This window comes from Papio anubis, chromosome 3 (genome assembly GCF_008728515.1).
Source record: "Papio anubis isolate 15944 chromosome 3, Panubis1.0, whole genome shotgun sequence".
In the NCBI taxonomy this organism is placed as follows: Eukaryota; Metazoa; Chordata; class Mammalia; order Primates; family Cercopithecidae; genus Papio; species Papio anubis.
In genome coordinates this window covers 166,056,126-166,076,503 of record NC_044978.1, presented here as the reverse complement: position 1 = coordinate 166,076,503, position 20,378 = coordinate 166,056,126, and the positions used below count along the sequence as shown (strand labels likewise).

Here is a 20,378-nt window from a genome sequence, read left to right as displayed (position 1 = left end):
AAAAATTCTCCTGGGAGAGAGATATCATGAAGAAAAAACAATCACAACTTCTGGAAATAAAAGACACATTTATAGAACTACAAAATGCACTGGAAAGTTTTAAAAATAGACTAGAACAAAAACCATGAAACCATTTCTCTCTGCTAGATATCTGGGCCTGTGATGGGAGTGGCTGTACAAAAGCCTCTGAAATGCCCTGGGGACATTCTCCCCATTGCCTTTGCTATTAACATTTGACTCCTCTTTACTTATGAAAATTTATGCAGCTGTCTTGAATTTCTCCTTAGAAAATGGGTTTTTGTTTTTGAACACATGGACAGACTGTAAATTTTTCAAACGTTTACTTTGCAAGCAAGCATATCTTACTATGTTAGAGCAGGAAATGGAGTGAAGGGGGAAGTGCTGCATACTTTTAAACAACCAACTTTTGCTTCCCTTTTATAAGTTCTCTTTGCTTATGCAAACCAGCATAGGCTTTTAGAAGCAGCTGGGTCACATCTTGAACACTTTGCTTCTTATACATTTCTTCTACCAGATACCCTAAATCATCTCTCTCAAGTTCAAAGTTCCACAGATCCCTGGAGCATGGGCAGAATGCCACCAGTCTCTTGGCTAAAGCATAGCAAAAGTGACCTTTGCTCCAGTTCCCAATAATTTCCTTATCTCCGTCTGAGACCACTTAAGCCTGGAATTCATTATCCGTATCACTCAGCATTTTGGTCACAATCATTCAGCAAGTCTCTACGAAGTTCCAAAACATTTTCCTCAACTTCCAATATTCTTCTGATTTCTCAAAACTGTCACAACCTCTGCCCATTACCCAGTTTCAAAGTCACTTCCAAATTTTCAGTTATCTTTACAGAAATTCCCACTCCTTGTACCAATTTCTGTATTTGTTCATTCTCACACTGGTATAAAAAGCTGTCTGAGACTGGGTAATTTACAAAGGAAAGGGGTTTAATTGACTCATTTTTCCACAGGCCATACAGAAAGCATGGCTGGGAGGTCTCAGGAAACTTATAATCATGGCAGAAGGTGAAGGGGAAGCAAGCACATCTTACTATGCTGGAGCGGGAGAGAGAGCAAAGGGGGAAATGCTACACACTTTAAAACAACCACATCTCATGAGAACTCATTCACCATCATAAGAACAGCAAGGTGGGGATGGCACAGTGGCTCACTCCTGTAATCCCAGCACTTTGGGCGGCCGAGGTGGGCAGATCACGAGGTCAGGAGATCAAGACCATCCTGGCTAACACAGTAAAACCCCGTCTCTACTAAAAATACAAAAAGTTAGCTGGGCATGGTGGCGGGTGACTGTGGTCCCAGCTACTTGGGAGGCTGAGGCAGGAGAATGGCATGAACCAGGGAGGTGGAGCTTGCAGTGAGCCAAGATTGTGCCACTGCACTCTAGCCTGGGTGACAGAAGGAGACTCCGTCTCAAAAATACATAAATAAATAAAAAGAACAGCAAGGTGGAAGTCCGTCCTCATGATTCAATCACCTCCCACCTGGCCGCCCCCCCTTAACATGTGGGGATTAGAGTTCAGCATGAGATTTGTGTGGGATCACAGAGAGAAAGATCATATCAATAACACAATGAAAAAATAGGGTATTAAGGCAACAACTAGCATAATGAATAAAATAGTACCTCACATCTCAATACTAACATTGAATAAAAATGGCCTAAATGCTCCATTTAAAAGATATAGAATGGCAAAATGAATAAAAATCCACCAACTAAGTAACTGCTGTCTTCAAGAGACTCACCTAACACATGAGGACACACGAACTTAAGGTAAAGGGGTGGAGAAAAAGATATTCCATACAAATGCAATTCAAAAGCAAGAAGGTGTAGCTATTCTTATATCAGACAAAACAGACTTTAAAGTGAAAACAGTTAAAAAGAGACAAGGAGGGACATTATATAATGATAAAAGGATTAGACTAGCAGGAAAATATTACAATCATAAATATATGTGCACCTAACACTGGAGTTCCAAAATTTATAAAACCATCACTACTTGACCTAAGAAACGAGACAGATGGCAACACAATAATAGAGGGGGAATTCAGTGCTCCACTGACAGCACTGTCATCAAGACAGAAAGTCAACAAAGAAACAATGGACTTGAACTATAGAACAAATAGTCAACATTCTATCAACTGCAGAATAGACATTCTTTTAATCAGCACATGAAAAATTCTCCAAGATACACCATATAATAGTTTATGAAACAAGTTTCAGTACAGTGAAGAAAATAAAAATTATATCGGCCGGGCGCAGTGGCTCACGCCGGTAATCTCAGCATTTTAGGAGGCCGAGTCAGGCGGATCACGAGGTCAGGAGATCGAGACCATCCTGGCTAACACAGTGAAACCCCGTCTCTACTAAAAATACAAAAAATTAGCTGGGCGTGTGGTGGGTGCCTGTAATCCCAGCTGCTCGGGAGGCTGAGGCAGGAGAATGGCATGAACTCAGGGAGGCAGGAGCTGCAGAGTGAGCTGAAGATCGCACCACTGCCTCAGCCTGGGCAACAGAGCGAGACTCCGTCTCAAAAAAAAATAAATAAAAATAAAAATTATATCAAGTATCCTCTCAGACCACAATGGAATAAAACCAAAAATTAACTCTAAAAGGAAACTTCAAACTATATAAATACATGGAAATTGAATAATCTGCTCTTGAATGATCTTTGAGTCAACAATGAAATCAAGATGGAAATTAAAAAGTTATTGGAACTGGACAATAATAGTTACACAACTTATCAAAACCTCTGCAATACAGCAAAAGCAGTGCTAAGAGAAAAGACATTAAACGTCTGAAAGGGCACAAATAGAAAATCTAAGGTCACACCTCAAGGAACAAGAGAAACAGAACAAATCCAGCAGGAGAGAAGAAATACTAAAGATTAGAGCAGAATTAAACTGAAACAAGGAAATACAAAGGCATATGAAATAAAAAGCTGGTTCTTTGAAAAGATAAACAAAATTAATAGACCATTAATGAGATTAACCAAGAAAAGAAGAGAGAAAACCAAAAAAAACTCACTTAGAAAATAGGAGATACTACAGCTGATACCACAGAAATACAAAAGAGTATTCAAGGCTACTGTGAACACCTTTTATGTGCAAAAACTAGAAAATCTAGAGGAGATGGATAAATTCCTGGAAATTACAACCCTCTTAGACTAAATCAGGAAGAAATAGAAACCCTGAACAGACCAATAACAAGTAGCAAGACTGAAACAGTAATAAAAAAAATGCCAACAAAAAAAGTCCAGGACCAGATGGAATCACAGCTGAATTCTATCAGGCATTCAAAGAAGAATTGATACCAATATTACTGAAAGTATTCCAAAAAACAGAAAAAGAGAAAATCTTCTCTAAATAATTCTATAAAGCCAGTATCACCCTAATACCAAAATCAGGAAAGGACATAACAACAACAAAAAAAGAAAACTATTGACCAATATTACTGATGAACATAGATACAAAAATCCTCAACAAAATACTAACTAACTGAATCCAACAGCACATTAAAAAGATAATACACCATGATGAAGCGTGTTTCATACTAGGGACACAGAAATGACTTATCATTCGCAAGTCAATAAATGTGATATATTAGAAACAAATAGCATATGATCATCTCAATAGACACAGAAAAAACAAACATTGGACAAAATCCAGCATCCCTTTGTAAATAAAATCCTCAGCAAAATTGACAATAGAAGGGACATACCTCAAGGTGATACAAGTCATCTATGACAAACCCACAGCCAACATTATACTGAATGGGGATGATATGGTTTGGCTCTGAGTCCCCACCCAAATATCATCTTGAATTGTAATTCCCATGTATTGAGGGAGGGACCTAGTGGGAGGTGAGTGGATCATGGAGGTGGTTTCCCCCATGCTGTTCTCATGATAATGAGTAAGTTCCCAGGAGATCTAATGGTTTGAAGTGGCACTTTTTCCTTCATTCTGTCTCTCTCCTGCTTCTATATAATATGTGCCTTGCTTCTCCTTCACCTTCTGCCATGATTGTAAGTTTCCTGAGGCCTCCCCAGCCACGAGGAACTGTGGGTCAATTAAACCTCTTTCCTTTGTAAATTACCCAGTCTCAGGTAGTTCTTTATAGCAGTGTGAAAACTGACTAATACAGAAAATTGGTACCGGGAGTGGGGCACTGCTATAAAGATAACCTGAAAATGTGAAAGCAACTTTGGAATGGGGTAACAAGCAAAGGTTGGAACAGTTTTGAGGGCTCAGAAGAAGACAGGAAGATGTGGGAAAGTTTGGAACTTCTTAGAGACTTGTTGAACGGTTTTGACCAAAATGCTGATAATGATATGGACAGTGAATTCCAGGCTTAAGTGGTCTCAGATGGACTTATTGGGAACTGGAACAAAGGTCACCCTTTCTATGCTTTAGCAAAGAGACAGGTGGCATTTTGCCCTGCCCTAGAGATCTGTGTATGGAACTTTGAACTTGAGAAAAATGATTTAGGGTATCTGACAGAAGAGGTGACCTGGCTTTTTCTGAAAGTGTGCAGTTACATGTGTTCACAAAGAGATGATCTGTAATTGGAACTTATGTTTGAAAGCGAAGCAGAACATAAAACTGAAAAATTTGCAGCCTGACCATGCAATAGAAAAGAAAAACCCATTTTCTGGGGGGAAAAATTCAAGCCAGCTGCAGAAAGTTGCATAAGTAACTAGGAGCTGAATGTTAATAGTCTTGGCTGTTCCCAGGACATGTCAGAGATCTTTACAGCAGCCCTCCCATTACAGGCCTGGAGTCCTAGCAGGAAAAAATGGTTTTATGGGCCCAGAGCCCTGCTGCTCTGTGCAACCTCGGGACTTGGTGTCCTGTGTCCCCACCACTCCAGCTCCAGCCATGGCTAAAACGGGCCAAGGTACAGCGTGGGCCATTGCTCCAGAGGATGCATGCCCCAAGCCTTGGCAGCTTCCATGTGGTGTTGGGCCTGCAGGCACACAGAAGACAAAAGTTGAGGTTTAGAAGCCTCTGCCTAGATTTGAGAGGATGCATGAAAACACCTGGATGTCCAGATAAAATTCTGCTGCAGTGGTGGGACCCTGATGGACAACCTCTACTAGAGTAAGGCAGAGGGGAAATGTGGGGTTGGAGGCTTCATACAGAGTCCCCACTGGGGCACTGCCTAGTGGAGTTGTGAGAAGAGGGCCACTCTCCTCCAAACCCCAGAATGGTAGATCCACTGACAGCTTTCACCTTGCACCTGGAAAAGCCACAGACACTCAATGCCAGGCTGTGAAAGCAGCCATGGGGGCTCTACCCTGCAAAGCCACAGAAGCAGAGCTGCCCAAGGCCTTGGGAGCGCACTCCTTGCATCAGCGTGCCCTGGATGTGAAACATGGAGTCAAAGGAGATTATTTTGGAGCTTTAAGTTAATGAGTGCCTTGCTGGCTTTTGGACTTGCATGGGGCCTGTGGACCCTTGATTTTGGCCAATTTCTCTCATTTGTAATGGGAACATTTACTCAACATCTGTACCCCCATTGTATCTTTGAAATAACTAATTCGTTTTTTAATTTTATGGGTTCATAGGCAACAGGGAATTGCCTTGTCTCAGATGAGACTTTGGACTTGGACTTTTGTGTTAATGCTAAAATGAGTGAAGACTTTGGGGGACTGTTGAGAAGGCATGATTAGGTTTGAAATGTGAAAAGGAGATGAGATTTGTAAGGGGCCAGGGGTGGAATGATATGGTTTGGCTCTGTGTCTTCACCCAAAGCTCATCTCAAAGTGTGATTGGATCATGGGGGTAGTTTCCCCCCTGCTGTTCTTGTGAAGGTGAGTTAGTTGTAATGAGATCTGATGGTTTAAAACTGGCATTTGCCCCTTCACTCTCTCTTTCTCCTGCTGCCATGTAGATGTAAGATGTACTTTGCTTCCTTTCAGCCTTCTGCCATGATTTAAGTTTCCTGAGGCCTCCCCAGTCATGCAGAACTGTGAGTCAATTAAACCTCTTTCCTTTATAAATTACCCAGTCTCAGATAGTTCTTTATAGCAGTGTGAAAATGGACTAATACAGGGGAAAAGTTGAAGGCATCCTCGAGAACTGGAACAAGATAAGGAGGTCCACTTTCACCACTTCTTTTCAACTTAGTACTGGAAATCCTAGAAAGAGCAATTGGAGAAGTGAAAGAAATAAAGGGTATCCAAATTGGTACAGAGGAAGGAAAACTGTCACTGTTTGCTGATTATATGATCATATACCTAGAAAACCCTAAAAACGAATCCAAAAAAGCTTCTAGATCTGATAGATGAATTCAGCAAAGTTTCAGGATACAAAAATCAATGTACAAAAATTAGTGTTGTTAGAGAAGTTCCTCTGAACCTGTAGGGCTCTAGAAAAAAAATTTGTGGCACTACTATACACCAACAATGACCAAATGGAGAATCAATTCAAGAACTCAATCTCTTTTACAATAGCTGCCAAAACAAACAAGCAAAAACAAAACAAAACAAAACAAAACAAAAACTTAGGAATACACCTAACCGAGGAAGTGAAAGATCTCTACAAGGAAAACTACAAAACACTGCTCAAAGAAATCATTGATGACACAAACAAATGGAAACATATTTCATGCTTATGGATGGGTATAATCAATATTGTAAAAATGACCATACCACCAAAAGCAATCTACAGATTCAATGCAATTCAAATCAGAGTACTATCGTCATTCTTCACAGAACTAGATAAAACAATCCTAAAATTCACATGGAACCATAAAGGAGCCTGCATAGTCAAAGCAAGCAAAAAGAACAAACCAGGAGGCATCACATTACCTGACTTCCCATATACTACGAGGGTATAGTTACCAAAACAGCATGATACTGGTATAAAATAGGCATATATACTAATGGAACAGAATAGAGAACCCAGAAATAAACCCAAATACTTACTGCCAACTGATCTTTGACAAAGTAACAAAAACATAAATTGGGGAAAGGACACCTTATTCAACAAATGGTTCTGGGATAATTGACAAGCCACATGTAGTAAAACGAAACTGGATCCTCATCTCTCACCTTATACAAGAACAACTCAATGTGTATAAAAGACTTAAAGCTAAGACTTAAAACCCTAAAAATTCTAGAAGATACCATTGGAAGAACTCTTCTAGACACTGGCTTAGGCAAAGAGTTCATAACCAAGAACCTAAAAGCAAATGCAACAAAAACAAAAATAAATAGATGGGACCTAATTAAACTAAAAATCTTCTGCACAGAAACAGAAATAATCAGCAAACAGACAACCCAAGGAATGGGAGAAAATATTTGCAAATTATGCATTCAACAAAGGACATGAATAGACAATTCTCAAAAGAAGATATACAAATGACCAACAAACATATGAAAAAATCCTCAACATCACTAATTATCAGGGAAATGGAAATTAATACCACAATGGGATACCACCTTACTCCTGCAAGAAGGCCATAATTTAAATATAAAAAAAAAAAATAGATGTTGGTGTGGATGTGGTAAAACAGGGACACTTTTACATTGCTGATGGGTATGTAAACTAGTACAACTACTATGGAAAACATGGAGATTCCTTAAAGAACTAAAAGTAGAACTAACATTTTATCCAGCAATCTCACTACTGGGTATGTACCCAGAAGAAAAATAAGTCATTATATAAAAGGACACTTGCACACATATGTTTATAGTGACACAATTCGCAATAGCAAAAATATGGAACCAGTCAAAATGCCCATCAACCAATGAGTGCATAAAGAAAATTTGGTATATATACAGCGTGGAATACTACTCATCCATAAAAAGAAACAAAATAATAGCATTTGCCACAATTTGGACGGAGTTGGAGACCATTATTCGAAGTGAAGTAACTCATGAATGGAAAAAAAATATCGTGTGTTCTCATGTGTAAGTGGGAGATAAGCTATAAGAATGATACGATGCACTTTGGGACTCAAGGAAGGGTGGAAGGGGATTGAGGGATGAAAGACTATACATTGGGTACGGTGTAAACTGCTTGGTTGATGGGTACACCAAAATCTCAGAAAGCACCGCTAAATAAATTATCCAAGTAAGCAAAAATCACCTGTTCCCAAAAGCTACTGAAATAAAACAAAAAAAAAACAAAACCTTTTTTTAAGATTTCATTCATGAGGGTTAATGACAGAACCCATAAAATATTAAGCCAGCACATTTCAAGTGCTCCCTAGCCATGTGTGGCTTGTAGATTTCATATCGGTGCAGATAAAGAATAGTTCCATAATTACAGAAAATTCCACTGGACGGTGCTACTCTAGATAATGGTAGGTACTATAGAAAACAAGCTGGTAAAAATGTTCAGGGTGCATAAAATCTGGGCAGGTTGAGATTTGTGTTTACTTAGCAAGAATCGTGTTGCCATGGTTTCTCTAAGTAGGCGGCATTTGTGTTGAATGACAAAGAGTCATATTTGCAACCTAATGACAGATTTTTTAGGCTGATAGCTTGAGTTAAAGTTCTGAGGCAAAGAGAACTGGAGAACTGGAAGAATAGAAGGCAAGCAGACACAAGGACAAAAGGAAGATTCTAAAAGTATAGGGTATTTGATTGTCACTCTAAGATTGGAAGCCAAGTTTTTCTTACCCTTTTTCCAAAAGGGATCGCTTTGGTAAATCCTCCTGTCATGCACAGGTAAGTCAGGGATCTATTCTCTCACTTTGTGATAGCCTTGCCTTTCGATGAGGAAACCTTAATTCAAATACTGCAAACTAGAATGTGTGATATTTAATCATGTGAAAAGGCTGGAAAGGCAGATAGAGATAGTAGCTTTTCTGGTTAGGGTGGATTTTTCTGTTCTTAGAGATTTGTGATTGTTAAGATACTTCTATTTTTTTTTTTTTTCTCCAGAGGTCAGGAACAGGGATTTAAGGGCCTTGACCTTGGGAAGAAACTGTAGGCCAGAGGACTCTGATTTGAATAATACTGTAGACCAAGTTCTAAAGACAGACATGACCCAAAGAAAACCTGTGAGATGGAACCTGGCTAAGAAATGTTCAGAGAAATGACGTCCGACAACCATCTGAAAGTTTTCTTAGTTGTGATCTATTCCTTTACCCTATTCTAAAGTCTTCAGTGATACACAGTATCAGCTTTACGTTAGCACTGCCTTTCTGAATAAAGTGTAGGATAAGGCAAACTAAGGAAGGCTAAAGCATTAGGAAGTGAAATAAGGATGTGACCCAAGGTAATCAGGAAGAAACGTGGGAAGGACAATTTATAAGAAAATTCAAATCCTGGAATCCTGGGAGGAGATTAGATTTAAGACAGAGGGCTACTCAGAAAGCTATACAACATGAGGATGCTCGAGTTACATAAAAATCATCACAATAATTACAATAACTAATGAAACAACTACTAGATTTCAGACACCATATTTACATACATTGCCTCACTTAATCTTCACAATAATCTTGTGGAACAAATACTGATTCTCTAATTTATAGAAAAGGAAATTAACCACCATAAAACAAACAAACAAACAAACAAAAAACTCCACATCTCAGAGGCTTTCCAAAATAGAACTCAGTTTCCCACTCAGGTAAAACAAAGCAAAAAAAAGGGGTGTTCTTCATCAGCATGTGTCAAAGACATTAGAACCAGAGCCACTTCATCTTGAATAGGGATTATGTACAAGGAGGCTGAAATCTTCTGGGCCGCATTTTCAGGAGGTTTAGCCATTCTTAGGCATAGGATGAGGTAAGAAATCGGGACAAGATACAGGTCACAAAGACCCCACTCATAAAACAGGATGCGGTAAAGGAGCCAGCTGAAACCTGCCAAAACCAAGGTGGCAATGAAAGTGACCTGTTGTTGTCCTCACCACTAATTATATGTCAATTATAAAGCATTAGCATGCTAAAAGACACTCCCACCAGGAGCCATGACAGTTGACAAATGCCATGGCAATGCCCGGAAGTATGTGGTCTAAAAGGGAGAGGAACCCTCAGTTAAGGGAGGGGAATCCTCACTCCTTTCTGGAGAAACTCATGAATAATCCAAACCTTGTTTAGCATATAATCAGGAAATAACAATAAAAATAGCCAACCAGCAACCCTCGGGGTTGCTCTGTATGGAATATCCTTTTTTTTTTTTTTGAGACGGAGTCTCGCTCTGTCGCCCGGGCTAGAGTGCAGTGGCCGGATCTCAGCTCACTGCAAGCTCCGCCTCCCGGGTTCACGCCATTCTCCTGCCTCAGCCTCCCGAGTAGTTGGGACTACAGGTGCCCGCCACCTCGCCCGGCTAGTATTTTTGTATTTTTTAGTAGAGACGGGGTTTCACCATGTTAGCCAGGATGGTTTGGATCTCCTGACCTAGTGATCCGCCCGTCTCGGCCTCCCAAAGTGCTGGGATTACAGGCTTGAGCCACTGCGCCCGGCCCTGGAATAGCTATTCTTTTGTTTCTTTTCTAATACACTTATTTTCACTTTACTCAATGAACTTACCCTGAATTCTTTCTTGCGTGAAATCCAAGAACTTTCTCTTGGGGTCTGGATTGGGACCCCTTTGTGTAAGTCCAGACCCAGGCTCCTTCCACCCCGTGTATCCATCATTCTCTATAGACTTTAGTGACAATGTGCATCTCCATGGAGGGAAGAAGGGGAAGCATAGAGCATGTCCAGGGAGAGGTTTATGGGACATCTAATTGGCTAGAACTCAGTCACATGGCCACACCTGCCTGCAAGGGAAGCTGGGAAAGGAAATTTAGCTGTTTCCTGGGAGATAGAGGAAATGAGTTTGGAAATAGGTAGCTAGTCTTTGCATTGTTAGGCAATTGTCCTGGTGACTGGTCTATGAATGTCAGAGGAGGGATTTAAAATGGTTTTTTTGTTTGTTTGTTTCTAGAGTCCATGAGACACTGCTTATGCACATAGAGTCTAGAATTTGGGAATTGTTAGATTTATCCTCCTTGATTCATTGATTTATAAACCTTGGTTTCTAAACTGAACCTGAGGTAGAAGTAGGTTACCAAATGACATCTATGATAATAAGCAGATAGTGAACACTAGTTTTGGAGTCAAACATATTTGGTTTTCCTCATCACTAAAATGGAGAAAATGTATGTGTCTTAGAATGTAATTGTTAGACATAAATAATACATGCAAAAGCCCCCAAAATATGCCTGGTACATGGTACAAGCTCAATGAATAGTAGCTCTCTTAATGTGATTTTTCTAATGAGATAAGAGTAAAATGAAATGAGGTTTGACCAACAAGAGAAAATCAAAAAATTTAGTGCTCAACTGTCTTAAGGTCTTGAAAAAAATGGTAAGGAAGCTGATACATTAAATTCTGAGCAATTGAATGGCCGCAAAAGTGGATAATGTGATCATAGCTCACATACAGAAAATGAAAACATATCAAGTGTCCAGAGAAACCCAGAATTTCCTGACACTGAAACTTGAGAGAAATTTTATAATAGAGACAATGGTTTAGGAAGTGAGTCACATTCTCAACCAAAGTAACCTCAAATGAGTAACAAATTTTCTAGAACTGTCTCTTGATGTAATTTTCATCAGGGACATACTACCAAAACCAAATTTGAAAAAAGCTCAGTTCTATAAAGGTCAACAAAATGAAGGCCAAATAACCAACTCTCTGATTATTTAACTTGACCAAAGAATAACATTCAAAGATCCACAGGAATGAATGAACACATCCTTGGTGCCTGTGTCCCCCAAGAAGGGAATCAAACATGCACAAAATAATCCAGGAAACAAGGGGAGACAATATTTACAACTTTCAGCAATATTTATTTTTATTTCATACTTTTGCATTTTTAGTTCATTCCCAAATGTATGTATTTTCCTAGTCAACATACATAAAATCAATTTAAAAATAAGTATGTCCATAAAAATAAAATATACTACAATATTTATTTAACTGTTACCAGAAAACAGGAATAGCTAAAAGGTGGAAGCAACCCAAGTCCATATACAGACGAATAGAAAAGTGAGATGTATATAAAACATATAATAGAATACTATCAGCCTCAAAAAGGAAAGAATTTCTCATGCATGCTTTAATATAGATGAACTTTGAAGACACTATGCTACATGAATAAGCTAGACCCAAAAGAACAAGTATTGTATAATTCTACTTATATGAGGTACCCAGAAGAGTCAAATTCATAGAGACAACAAATAGAATAGTGGTTACCAGGAGCTGGTAGAAGGCAGAAATGGGGAGTTATTTAATGGGTACATAGTCTCACTGGGGAAGATGAAAAAGTTCTGGAGATGAATAGAAGTGATGGTTGTACAACAATCTAAGTGTATTTAATGCCACTGGATTACATACTTAAAATAGTTAAAATGTTAAATTTTATATTATGTATATTTTGCCACAACAAATACAATTTAACTTCGAGAGGCCTCTGCTTTAATTAATCATCCATGAATATTGAATTCCTTTTGTGTCACAGTTGAACTTTCAGTGATAATTGAAGAACAAGCTACTAAGGTCATGTGCTCTGACCAGAGCCTGTGAAGTTTTCACTTTTAAATTTTCTTTTGCCTTTGTGTGATACTACGATACATGGAAAAGGTACCCATATTAGAATAAAATAGACCCATGTTTGAATGGTGATGCCATCCCAGTTGTATTTTCCTCAGGGGGTGGGTGACCTTGATATTGATGTTGGTAATGCCCTACTCTGGGTGCTTGATGCCTAGTAGCTGCCCAGGTAGGTACTCACCTCACTTTAGTGCTAACCTTAAGGAATCAGCTGCTTTGTCTCAGTGTCTGAGTTTCCAGTTTATTCATCCCTGAGGCAGCTCCTTCCCAGAGAAATCTATGTTCAGTGAAATTTGGTTACTACAATTCATTTAAGGCAATCACATAGTCATCATATCAGGACTGTGCTCCAATCCCTAATTTTTATGTTTTTGAGAAGCATATTCACATTAAGCAAAAATTAAAAACAATGATAAGGAAATACCCAATTACCTTCCTCACCCTGGAATGAAATTCCCTAACTTACTGAAAAAGAATGTAGATTGAACAGCAGCTGTGTGAATGCATTAGTGCTTAATATGCAATGGAAGTCACTGAAATACGGTGGCTTAGTGAACTTCCTCTGATGTCCAGGGCCTGTCAAACCTCAACTCTAGCACATGTCTACCATGTGACCTTAGGTAGGTCAATTTATCAAGCTTAGTGGTAAAATTTCCTCATCGACAAACAGTGTTCACATCACAGGGTTACTAGGACGGTATAATGACTTCAGCTATATCCAGTGACTAGAATCAGCACTTACTAAACACTCAATAGCAATTAGCTATTATTATTGGTGGTTCTGTCCCATTTCCTATGTGCAGCACTTATGCTGAAGATGAATTTCTTTTTGGTTTGAGATGCTGCTGTCTCCTCAAAAGAGAGATTCCAAACCCAACCAGAGCAGTCAGAGCATCCTCATCCCATGCTTTGGGGCCTATATTGGAAACACCTCCCTTTGCTGGTTTCCTACTGGATCATAAACATAAACTGCCTTCCTATTTTTCAGAATTCTTGACCAACTAAGTTGCCCCCTGACCACACAGACATCTGCTTCTCCTAGTTCACTCAGTGCTTCTAACCCTGGTCCCTACCACACATGTGCTGTTAAGACCGACATGATGCAGTGGGCTCTTTCCATACCCAGCTCTCTGGACCACAATCTCCAAGGCACAGAGCCAGGCTCTCTTCCTTTCCAAAGCTCACCCCAAACTTTCCGCTTTGCTTTGTATGATGATTATAGCTCAGCTCTGCACATGTGGACTCTGGATATGTTTCCAGCTTCTTGACTCTTCTTGGAATTGAATTGAACGTTTATTTAACTTTGCTCTTTCATAATTTTTCTTTTTCTGAGTTTGACAGTATATAGAGTCATTTGTTTTTTAAAACTTCTAAGTAACTCCTTGTTGTTTTGTTTTTTCCTATTGGAACCAGCATTAGGAGATACTTTCATATGAAATAAGAATTAAACTTAATGGTCCACTAACTGCTTTGGTGCTGGCTTCATGAAGCTTCTCAGGTTGGGAGTCCACTGGGCATTCACATCCAGCCAAGGGCCAGACCACAGTGGCTCAGTGAGATCTCTCTGCCTTGCAGAAATGTTCAAATGTTGAAAGAGCCTTCAACGATTATCACATTTTCTTCAAAGTAGTAACAGCACTTCCTACATTTAAGCCTTCATAGTTTGTATTCTCAAACTCTGGAATTCAAAGAAGATAATAAAGTTTAAGAAGTTGTATGAAAGGAACTGAAAATTCAAATCCCAGTTACTAGCTGAGAAACACTGAGTAAGTCTTTCTCCTTCCTCTTTATCCATCATATATATAAAGTGGGGATAGGGATGTCTATGTCACAGGACCACAGGAAAGATTGATGATAATATGAGCAAGGTGCCCATAGCCATGACTGGTCCATGGAAGGTGCTTAATCAAGAATTATAATTATTAATATTTTCCATCTTTTAGGTAGGTATAATTTATTTTCCTGTGATGAGTCTGCACTTTCTTTGCTTTTGACTGGCAATTTATGAGCTTAGTATCCTGACACTGGTTAGCTCATGCTGACCGAGAGCTGTGATCAACAGTTATAGATGTCTGTACTTGAAATCAAGAAAATAAATTATTTCAGGGGATATGGCGGACCAAATATTTCACAAGATGAAGCCCACAGGTGAAAGATTACACAAGTGTGTGATGACAAGTGGGTGTTATTAAAGCGGTGGGGTTTGGAGGTCAGTGTCTGACCACCAGTGAGCCTGTGAACTGCTCTGAGGTTTGGGCTCATCATCTGAGAAATGAAGATAATATATTCTGCCTTCCCCAGAGTTACTGTGATGACAAACATTTAGATAATACATAAAATTCCTAGCACTGGCCCAAGACCCAGTAGGGTCACCACAAATGATCATTCTCAACTTTGCCTTTGTGGTAAAATGGTGGGAAGCACAGTTCTACCCCCACACTTGCTCACCAATGCACACACGCATGGGAAGGAGTTTTATTTCCGAGAATGACGGTGCCATATATCACTAATAGCGGGTGATTAGGTTAGGCTGCAATCCTGAGTCCAGGGGACTCAGTGCCTGCTTCCAGAGATCTAATTAATCTCACAACTAAACAGGAGGACACTCTTAAAATTACTTCAGAAAGCATTTTTCATTTTTTCCTTCTATGGGCATTATTAACTTTTAAAATGTACTTTGTTTTAGCTGAGTGCATCCCAGCCTCCTCTGCCAGCCACCACCTCGCCTCTTGTATTGATGGGCTCCTTAAATCCTCACGAAGCTCGTTTTTGTGTCCATCAGCATTCAAAATCTCCCCTTTCTGTCCTTGCAAGAAAAGTGCTTCTAAGAGCTGGGGGAGGAGTGTGCTGGGAAAAAAGGCTCAGAATTATCCTGGCTGAATTTGGCATTTGCTACAATCTTTGATCTCGGATGCAGTAACGTGTCAGCCAGACCAAAGTCATTTTATATAGAGGTCTGCATAAGCGAAGTGGAGGGACTTCATGGTTAATTGATTAAAATGGTCCAAAGAAGGTGTGAGATCAAAGGGCTGCTCACTGGTTTTATGTTTCCCTGGGGTCCCGCAGGCCAAGTGGGTGACACAGATGACCTTGGGCGTGAGAGTATTCAAATGCTGGTGTTTGTTTGTTTTATTCCAAAACACAATTTGTGTTTCCCAGGGCTTCCTGATGACAGGTTGCATTGTGGGCTCCCCACGGCCCTCCTCTATGTTTAGGGGGGCCTCAAGTGGAACAGCAACCATGAGTTGGAGGGCATGACCCTGTCATGCTGCCACCATTGCCTCTTTCTGCCAAACCCCAAGGAAAAAGACTCCTTTACATTACTGGAAGGCCAAGACCACAATTTTCTCTTTATCTTTTTTTTTCTTTTTTCCAGTAAGGGTCAAGAAAATGTTGTCACAGTGTAGGATCAGTGCCTGGAACTGAGACGAAAGAGAGCCTAGAAAATGTCTCCTTGTTCCTAATTGTCCTGATAAGAGCAGCAGGAATCTGCTGGGCAAACGTGTTTATCAAAAGACTCCAGGGATTAAAAACGTAGCAAAGAAGGAAGAAGTAATAGTAAGAGAGGATCTGCTGCCCAGAGAAGCATCATAAACTATCATTGGTGACACTGAGCATTCGCAGTGGAACAATAGTTACCATTTATCAAGTTGCTGCAATTTATCCGGCATTAGCTAGTGCTAAGTGTAGCACATCCCTTGCAAATTCTCATTAATCTTACTTCCTAATAGACAGAACTGAGGCCAGAGACCATAAAGATCCCTTCAGATCACACAGTTTGAGCTTGGATTTGAAACTGTGTTGGTCTGGCTCTGAAGTACACACCTCGATCATCCTGTGATGGGCCCAATTGTGTCCACCAAAAATTCATGGGTTGAATCTCCAATCCCAAGTTCCTCAGAATGTGACTGCAATTACACAGAAGGCTTTAAAGAGGTAATTAAGTTAGGATGAGGTCATTAGAGTGGTCCAACTTCATTATAACTGGCATCCTTAGAAGAAGAGGAAATTTGGACACAAACTGTTACAGAAGGAAGAGCCTGTGAAGGCAGAGCGAAGACAACCATCTACAAGCCAAGGAGAGAAACCTCAGAAGACATCGACCCTGCTGAAACCTTGATCTTAGGCTCTAGCCTCTAGAACTTTGAGAATGTAAGTTTCTGTTGCTAAGCCACCCAGTCTGTGGTCCTTTGTTACGGCAACGCTGAGAAAACCTAATGTATACCCTTAGGCTATGTCTAATTTCCCAGAGGAATGACCCAGGAAGGCAGGTGCTTAAGAAATGCCCTTCCATTTCCAACTTGCTGGGTGTAAGACACAAACAATGCAGTTATCAAAGAATTATGTGTGTGAGGTTTTTTTGGGGGAAGTGGTAATCGAGTACATTTCCTGCTGAAATAATATTGTTTTTTCTATGTGTGAAACATAGTGAGAAATTTTACATCCTTTGAGAAGCCGTCTATAACCCCACACCACCCAAATAATTTAGATGTATCTCTTTTTTTGCTATCTGAATATCTGATGTGTATCTCCTCCCTAGCACTTAGCAACCCTCTCTGTAGTTGCTAACTCTCTGCATCCTATACTGTAAATACCTTGAGATCTTGAATTTGTCTTTTTCAGGTTTATGTTCCCAGGAACAAGTAACAAGCTTTATTCAGGAGAGTTACATGAAACAATAAAAGTGGAAAGACAGACATGTCTGAATGAGGACATACTTTACCATGATTATCTAGTCAGATGCCACTGTCCTGCCAGTCAGCTCAAGATGACATTCTTAGAGTTAAGAACACAAAGAAAGGGCTCGAGTTACTAAATGAAGGAGCATGTGGATTTTTTACCTTGTTGGAAGAAATGACAGTCTAGGTTCTTAACACGCAGAAAGCAGGAAAAAAAAAAAAAAAAGAAGGCAGTAACCAGGCAGAAAGCAGCTGGGAGAAGGGAAGCCAGGCAACGTGACTGCCAAGGGCGCCAGTCCAAAGTGGGCAAGATGTGGGTGAGGGGAAGACCAGAGTGGGTCCCTCAGCCTGGCAAGGCTGACACCAAAGCCCATACTAACACCCACCACTCTGTCATCTGCCAGGGCACTGTAATTTTAGAGACTTATATGCACCTCACACTTTTCCCTTTTCTTCTTTTCTCTTGCCCTTTTCTCTCTTGTTTCCTCCAATTTTGTCTTTTTATATCCCTTAGAATTTAGTGAACACTCTGTTGGAAACATCAGTCTTCTTCACTTGTGCTCAGATAAACCATGGACTGTAGCTGTGTTGACGTAGAGTCTGGCATTTTCTACAAAGGGCAGGCTCCTTGTATGGGAAGAGTGCTATGAGTCCCCAAAGCAAAAGGCCCACCTTGCTTTTCAACAGCCACACCAAACTTGTCAAGCTTTGCTAAAAGCTACAGAGAGTTATGTGTTTTGTCTTAATAAAAGCGATCCTGTTCTTCTGTGTGAATCTTAGAGATCAGTGTTACAAGTTCTCAACAGCTGTCTTATCTTAGTAAGGGGTGGGGTGTCCGCTAAGGAAAGGCTATTTTTAGATTTCAGTCAGGTAAATATATGAATAAGCTTACCACACAGCTTTTAGGACCCCTTTCTTTCTCACTCGGCTCTTGTTCCTCTGTTACCCAAGCTGGAACATTTGGACTGTGAATTCCACCATGAAAGTTTGTATCTGTGATGGTTAATACTGAACTTGACTGGATTGAAGGATACAAAGTATTGATCCTGGGTGTGTCTGTGAGGGTGCTGCCGAAGGAGATTAACATTTGAGTCAGTGGGCTGGGAAAGGCAGACCCACCCTTAAGCTGGGTGGGCACCATCTAATCAGTTGCCAGCATACCTAGAATACAAAGCAGGCAGAAAAACATGAAAAGACTAGGCTGGCCTAGACTTCCAGCCTACATCTTTCTCCTGTGCTGGATGCTTCCTGCCCTTGAACACTGGACTCCAAGTTCTTCAGTGTTGGGACTCAGACGGGCTCTCCTTACTCCTCAGCTTGCAGACGGCCTATTGTGGGACCTTGTAATTGTGTGAGTTAATACTTAAATTATTATCTATCTATCTATATATCTCTATATATATATATGAGGATTATATATATATAAAATCCTTAATAGGATATATATATAATTAGTATATATATTAGTGTGTATATATATTCTATCATATATATATCCTATCTATGTATATACAATATATATATTATTAGTTCTCTCCCTCTAGAGAATCCAGACTAATACAGTGTCTTCTCTTTTACAGTCTTAGAACCTGCCAAGGAAGGTTTTGCAGTGCCTTTTACATGCTGTGCTAAATCCAATGCCCATGCCACATTCCTTTTCCTTGATATAAAGGCAACTTGAAGATGGTATACTATTGATAAGGGGTCACACGTACCCTCCACTCATTTCTCTATGTAGCCATCCAGTGAACAGTCACTGCACAAGAACTCCATTGGCTCTGTTGGATGACATGCTAAGAACAGGATGGACACCAAAGAGTAGAGCTCAACAGATCCAGATCTAAAGTAGCAAACAAGCCAGGGGTGGAGACTTCAAATCCTAAACAGTAATGCAAGGGTTCCACAAACATAAAATATCACAAACATAAGTCTTTAGAAGCAACTTTTGATTCTGTACCAAGAAAATGACATGGACAAGAAATAAAACGTTTCATGATAGAGTCAGGTTTAAAGCTGCTGTTTGTGTGGATCAGCAAAAGGAACATTTTTAACAGGGGTAATAGTCAATGGGCAAAGGAAGTCCAGCAAGAGATAATTTTCTTTTTTCTTTTGAGATGGAGTCACTCAGGCTGGAGTGCAGTGGTGCCATCTCAGCTCACTGCACCCTCCATCTCCTGGATTCAAGAGATTCTCCTGCCTCAGCCTCCTTACTAGCTGGGACTACAGGCATGTGCCACCACCCTAGGCTAATTTTTGTATTTTTAGTAGAGACGGGGTTTCTCCCTGTTGGCCAAGCTGGTCTCAAACTCCTGACCTCAAGTGATCCACCTGCCTTGGCCTCCCAAAGTGTTGGGATTACAGGCATGAGCCATCATGCCCAGCCCAGCAAGAAATAATTCTGTCAGGAAAGAAGGATGCTCAGATGAGGGGCTTATCTTTGTCTGTTTGTGCTGCTATAACACAACACCATAAATTGGGTAGCTTGTAAACAACATAAATTTATTTCTGACTGTTCTAGAGGCTGGGAAGCCCAAGATCAAGGGAGACTTCATGTCTGATGAGGGCCTGCTCCCTGGCTCATAGATTGTGCCTTCTTGCTGTGTCTGCATGGTAAAAGGGGTGAGAATTTTCTAGTCCTTTTAAATAAGAGCATCAATCTCGTTCATGAGGACTTTACTTCCACGTTCTAATCATCCTCCAAAAGCCCCACCTATTATCATCACACTGGGGTTTAAGATTTCAACATATAAATTTTGGGGAGACACAAATATAGTAAAAGCAGAACAAGATGATGTGAAATGGTTCATGTAGTGGGCTGAATAGTGTGCCCTCCACCAAACTCATATCTATCTGAATCTCAGAAAGTGACCCTATTTGGAAATAAAGGCTTTGCAAACTTCATTAGTTAAGATAATGGACTATGGTGGGCTCTAAATACAATGAATGATATTATTGGGGAAAAAAAAAGAAGAGAGGATACACAAAGAGACACAGGTCAGAGGCCATGTGAAGATGGAGGAAGAGATTTGAACAATGGGTCTACAAGCCCAGGAGTGCCAAGGGATGCTGGGAGCCCCCAGGAGTTAGGAAGACTCCAGAAGGATTCTTCCCTAGAG

General features: G+C 40.2%; 2 long non-coding RNA genes across 2 annotated transcripts in view; both read right to left on the bottom strand.

Moving 5' to 3' along the window:
- LOC116274099 overlaps window positions 1-20,378 on the bottom strand; it is an 89,654-nt gene that overhangs the window by 44,329 nt on the left and 24,947 nt on the right. The gene's annotated exons all lie outside the window — the stretch shown is intronic.
- Window positions 5,743-18,333, bottom strand: LOC116274098. Its single transcript, XR_004182579.1, has 3 exons — window positions 16,409-18,333; window positions 13,706-14,261; window positions 5,743-6,164 (listed from the first exon to the last, which is right to left on the bottom strand). It is a non-coding gene; the product is annotated as an uncharacterized LOC116274098 (long non-coding RNA).